A 6799-nucleotide genomic window follows, 5' to 3' on the forward strand; every position below is an offset into this window, starting at 1 on the left:
AAAGAATGACCCCTTCTATTTATTTTAATTGGTCTTTCTTGATAATGAGCTTGGGCTTTTTTTCCATAGCCATGGCCGGCCACCCCTTTTAATTTGGGCCTCTTGTTCTTTTTTTTTTCACTGCCCAATTCATTTAGGGGCTTATTTTGTAATTCCCGAAACTAATTTCCGAAATTCCAATTTTTGCTCTTAGCCTTCCTCGATATTTCCATATCAACATTTCATGGACAAAACACATATTTTAAATAGAGATCAAATTATGGCCTTATTTCCTACAAGTCGAATTCATTTCGAATTTTTCCGAACATGCAAAAATGCGGGATATAACAGTTGGCTTGCACTGTTCTTCCGCATGATTGTGTATATATATATATATGCAGATTGTACCGAGTTCTGATGTTTCCTTTTTACGAGATTAGTGGTGCCATTCACGGGCCTTTGATGTTCAGTATATTTCAGATACGAGTATAAGGGTGTTTGGTCGCTAGAGGTCAGACCCCTCGTCACGGCTCATCGGCTTCGGTCGTGACACCTGAATAACCCGAGATTGAAAAATTCAAATTTTATTGGTTTGGTTTGGTGTATAAATTTAAAAACCCGATGCAATTGGTTTGGTTTAGTATTTAAAAAATCTGAACCAACCCGATCCATGTACACCCCTAATCCGGAAGGATCAAACTTACGGATTTGACTAATTCAGCTTAGCACTGAATGCATGCTTACAGATTTGACTAATTCAGATTAACACTAAATGCATAGAACATATAAAGAAAAATGTCTCTTACTAAGAAGTTTTCTATGTTCAGAAACTCGAAACCTTTCGTTAAGAGCAGAAAGTCTCATCTACTCCTTGATGGTATAATGTGCATCATGTGTATTATTATTTTATTTCCACTTATCATGCTATATGCTTTTAAAAGTTTGGGACATTAGAAAGTAGTATTTTTTGATAGCCTTGATCATAATAGCGTTCATATATTCTTTTTTCATTGAACATCTCACCTTAATTAATATTTCCCTGTTTCAATTTGTTTGAATCTATTTCCTTTTTAGTCCGTGTCAAAATGAATGACCTCTTTCCTAATTTGGAAACAAATGCACTTTATGAATGATTTACAGTCATAAAAATTTTCAAGGCTTATTTTGAACCACAAGTTTCAAAAGTCTTTCCTCTTTCTTAAATGTCGTGTCCAGTCAAATGAGTTCATATAAATTGAAACGGATGGAGTACTTCATTAATAAAAAATAAGGTAAGTCTCAAAAAGTAAGATGTGACTTTTTATATTTTAAAATGTCAAATATCTTTTAGATAAATTTAGGGCCTGTTTGGAAAGCCACCCAGGTAATTGGAATTGGATGTAATTGGGTGTAATTACACAGTTTTGTCTGTTTGTTTGATCAGGTAATTACACAGTTATGTGGGAATTGAGTGTAATTACACTCTCCAATTCTCAAGGGGAGGCTGAAAATTGGGTGTAATTACACCCTGTAATTACAGAGTTACTTTTTAATTTATTTCTTTTTTTTTATTATTCCAATTACCAGGTGGCTTTCCAAACAGACCCTTAGTTTGCCAACAAGCCAAAATACAACAAATATATAGGACCTGATGCAGTAGAATGGAAACAAATTAAAAAACTAGACAAACTAGTTTGGTTCATGTATTAAAGCTTGATTTTAACATAAAAAATGTTAGCATCAAATGGCTCTGCTTTATTCTTGAGTTATGCGACAAAGATTAATTAATAATTAATTAATGAAGAAGAAATGATGACAAAAATCAGTGTAAAAAATAAATAAATCATGTTCGTAGTTACAAGATAGAAATTTCGTCTCTTTTCGTTAATCGATGAAGTCCCAATAATTATATATTCGTATCGTTTTATTTATAAAACTGTATATGGTGACCATTGACCATGCACTCGTTGTTTCATATTCTTTATTCTTCACCATTATTACTACTATATTACTATTATATATAAGGGACTACAAAAGGGCTTTTATAGTCCTCACAAAATTTTCCCAAAAAATATCAAACTTTTCAATTAATTATTTCTAGGTCTTGATCTTATTTTTTAAAGTCAAATTTATTTTTTGTTCTTATGGTTTAGTTTTTAAAAGCTATTGAACATTCTGCCTTATTTACTTATTTTCTATCCGGTATCCGGTACCCGCATTAGAGCTCGCCTAATCCAGATTCGCATCGCATAGGGCCCAATCGGGTGAAGCGCTCGCTACCAAGGATTTTTTTATACCCAGACTCGAACCCGAAACCCCTAATTAAGGGAGGAACAACCCATCCGCTGCACTTTATTTTTCCTATTGCTTTCTTCTATAGATCTTATCTATTAACCTAAAAAATAGTCATTTCTTCTCTAAATATTCTTGCTTCTTGTTGCTCTTTGTTTTCTTCTTTTTTCATTTGTTACTTATTATAGATTTTTACGTGTAAGCATTTCTTTTACTTTATATTTATACTTTAATGAGCTAATATGTGTTTACCAATATTAGTACAAAAATAATTTTCAGATAGTTTTAAAAATTATTAAATGATGCCATATAATGTTGAAAATGAAGATAATATTATCAGTCAAGATCGGGTTATCTTTAAAATCTCTTGTTTGGTTAACTAAATTGAATCTTTTAAACATAAAATGAGTTTGAAGTAGGGCGGAATTAGAGTGTCAGCTACCGATTTGATCATATTCAGTAGCACTTTGGTTCAGATTTTGTATTTGTCTTAAAAGGTCATTAAATATGTATAAATTATTAATTTTGAACTAAATAACTTAAAAATTTAGGATTCAAAACTCATATATTTCAAATTATGGCTCCGCATTTAATTTCAAGTAAATAATTTCATCAAAATGAAAGTTAAGATATTAAAGGAGTGAAATGAAAGTTTTGTTTTTATATATTGAAAATATACTTATTTGAAGTTTAATTACCAACATAAATTATATTTATTTAATTAAAATATTACTTCTTATAAGCCCGGGCCTCGTGAGACTAGTATATATATAAGGGACTACAAAAGGGCATTTGTAGTCCTCACAAAACTTTCCCAAAAAATGTCAAAATTTTAAATTAATTATTTTTAGGTCCTGATATTATTTTTTTGAAGTTAAATTTATTTTTTGTTCTTATGGTTTAAATTTTTAAAAGCTATCGACCATTCCGCCTTATTTACTTGTTTTTTATCCGATAACCGGTACCCGTATTGGAGCTCGCCTAATCCAGATTCGCGTCTCATAGCTCCCAATCGGGGGAAGCGCTCCCTACCAAGGATTTTTTTTCATACTCACTCAAACCCGAGACACCTGATTAAGCGAGGAACAACCCCATCCGCTGTACTTTATTTTCCCTGTTGCTTTCTTCTATTGATCTTATCTATTAACCTAAAAAATAGTCATTTCTTCGAATATTCTTGCTTCTTGTTGCTCTTTGTTTTCTTCTTTTTCATTTGTTGCTCTTTGTTTTCTTCTTTTTCATTTGTTGCTTATTATAGTTTTTTACATGTAAGCATTTCTTTTACTTTATATTTGTATTATGAAATTTGAGAATTTCTGAAGATTCTTTTACTCATATGTAGGCATTTCTTTTACTTTATATTTATACTTGAATGAGCTCATATGTGTTTACCAAGATTAGTACAAAAATAATTTTCACATAGTTTTAAAAATTATTAAATGATGCCATATAATGTTGGAAATGAAGACAATATTATCTGTCAAGATCGGGTTATCTTTAAAATCTCTTGTTTGGTTAACTAAAATTAATCTTTAAAACACAAAATGAGTTTGAAGTAGGGCGAAATTAGAGTGTCAGCTACCGATTTGATCGGATTCGATAGCACTTTGTTTCAAATGCTGTATTTGTCTTAAAAGTTCATTAAATATGTATAAATTATTAATTTAGAACTAAATAACTTTAAAAATTAGGATTCGAAGTTCATATATTTCATATTATGGCTCCGCATTTAATTTGAAGTAAATAATTTCATCAAAATGAAAGTTAAGATATTAAAGAAGTGAAATGAAAGTTTTGCTTTTATATATTGAATATATACTTATTTGATACTTAATTATTACCGACATAAATTATATTTTTTTAATTAAAATATTACTTTATATATCTGGAGTTGAGCCCGAGCTTTACACAGACCTCGTGAGACTAGTATATGTATATATATGTATGTATTATAAATTAGAAGATGATGAAGTCATGGAGTGATGTAGTTCTCATGTTACACATCTGAATTAGTGGAAATGACAAAAAAATACATAAACCTGTTACTAAGTAACCCACTAAAAAATATCATAAACATCTGTCATCTTATGATCAATTGCTTGTGTAAAATAAAGTATACATTAATTACGCTATAAAAGTCAAACATGTCCTAACATTTCATTACATCATAAACCATACAATTAGACAATAATTTTTTTTTGATCTTTTTGGTTTGTTGCTGTTTGGCGTTTAATTGAAATTATATACAACTTCTCTAATTAATGTCGTATTAGACGTGGGATTTATGCGGTGGCGGAGCCACAACCTGGCAAGAGTGTTCAACCGAACACCCTTCGCCGAAAAATTATACCGTTTAGACATGTCAATTATTACGTATTACAGATATATATTACATATTGAACACCTTTAATATATAGATTATATGAATTCAAACACTCTTAACAAAATTTCTAGTTCCGCAACTTATTTATGAGTTTCATTTGATTAGAGTACAATTCTACAAAAGTTGTGGGACGACTAGACAGACCTAACTATTTCACATGCAGCAAAATTAGGTAAGTGTTAGAGAAAATAATTAGAAAAATAGAATTAGAAGTGGCCTTTATATGTTCAATTATTTGTGGAGGGTCCACATAAACGTGGTTCCAAGAGAGTAGCAGGTTATAATTGATCCCTTTTTTCCTTCATCGAAGGAGTCTGAATCTGTCCAAATTTGATGCATATATAGTTATTTGGTACTTTGCTGACATGTATCTTCTGAAATTAATCTACATGCACATAAGTTGCCCCAACACTATAAGTCTATAATTATAGAAAAAAAGAAATCAATAACAGTTATGTAACATGTCAGGTATGAATTCATTAGAATATACTCCCTCCATTTCAATTTTATTTGAAGGTTGACCAGTTTGAAGAGCCGAATAGCTCTTTCTTTGACTATAATTTTCTCCAATTCTTTTCATATATTGTGAATTAGTAATTATGCAGGTTTATTACTTTTTATGAAGTTTTTAAAAATGTAATTTTATTATAAAATACTCGAAGAATCTTTGTTTAAAATTAAATCAAAGAAAATATTGTTTTACTCTTCAAACTGATCAACCTTCAAATAAATTGAGACTCGAACGAACTTTGTGTATGGGTTTAAAAAGTTCACCAAATAAGTGGTTAATTAGTTTCTAACTTAATAAATCAAATGGATAGTATAATAGAATTGTGAACTCCAACCATATAATTTAAATTCTGAACCAGTCTTCCCCGAAAACCATCAAAAGTGTAACCTACGTGTCGTATGTGATACCTTTCAGACGGCCCTTAGGGGGTCCGATTCACATGTGAAAATTATAATTAGAGATTTTTTAATGCAATAGTCAATAATAAAGGGATTGTCAAATGATTAACAATGGAGAAAATTGCTTTTTGATAGTGAATAAAAATACAAAAAATATTATCGGGAGACAACTTACTCGAAGACTATTTTTATCTTTAAATATTACTATATATTCTTGTTTTATATCTTATTTTGCATAAAAGAGTACATAAAGTGTTATATAACTTAAAATGCGAATATTATTTATCAAATGCTACCTAAAGCTTAATTATTTGTGTACAAATTTTACGTTGAGATCAATTTTCCTAATTCCTTCAGGGCAATTCACAGGAATGTCCTTATTTTGGGATGGTTTTTAATTTTTGCCCTTCGCCTAATATCATGAGGTTTGGAGTTCGAATCCCGGCTCAGTTAAAAAAATAATAATTCGCAAGGCAGAGTTTTATAGCAAACTTAGACCTATTCGGGTCAAAATAAGGTCTACAGGCATAATTTTGCCTTCTTCAGGCAGAGTTTCAAACTCTACTTTGAAACTCTGCCTTAAGGAAGAATTTTACCTTTAGGCAGAATTCTGCCTTAAAATTATGCCTTAAGGCAGAATTTCGCAGGCAAAACTTTGCCTTGCGAATTCAGGTTCTATTTTGCGATTTTTTTAAAAAAAAATTGACTAAGCGAGGATTCGAATTTGAAACTTAAGCGTTTTAAGCGAAAAATAAAAATTAAAGACCAATAATTTGAGGGACAAAAATTAAAGACCACGCATGTGAAGGGCACTCCGCACAAAAAAGTGATTCCTTCAACCAAACTAGCCCTCAATGTATTTTGCAATTGGTCACGAGTTTGACTAAGAGCCTATTATTTCTTTATTCCTTTGTTTACTTGTCTGCAGCTTCCTGCCAGGGCCACACAACTTGTTCAAATATTGCTGAAAACACGTTGATTTTTTTCTCATTTGCTGAATATTTTGTTCTCATTTTGTGAGGTAATGCGGTAGGTGAGAATAATATGTGGCGGTTTGTGTTTAGAGAGGAAAAAATTCTAGTCTTCACAAGAAAAGATACGTTGCTAAATTAAAGGGGGTACGTAACAGTTTTGACGAGCCATAATTAACACACTACATTTATTTATCTAGAACATGTTTATGTTGTCCTCCGAAATTTCCTCTTCTTCTTTGCAAAGATTTTAAAAGATGATGATAATTTAAATACAAAAAAAAAA

Source organism: Lycium barbarum, chromosome 2, assembly GCF_019175385.1.
Source record: "Lycium barbarum isolate Lr01 chromosome 2, ASM1917538v2, whole genome shotgun sequence".
Taxonomy (NCBI): Eukaryota; Viridiplantae; Streptophyta; class Magnoliopsida; order Solanales; family Solanaceae; genus Lycium; species Lycium barbarum.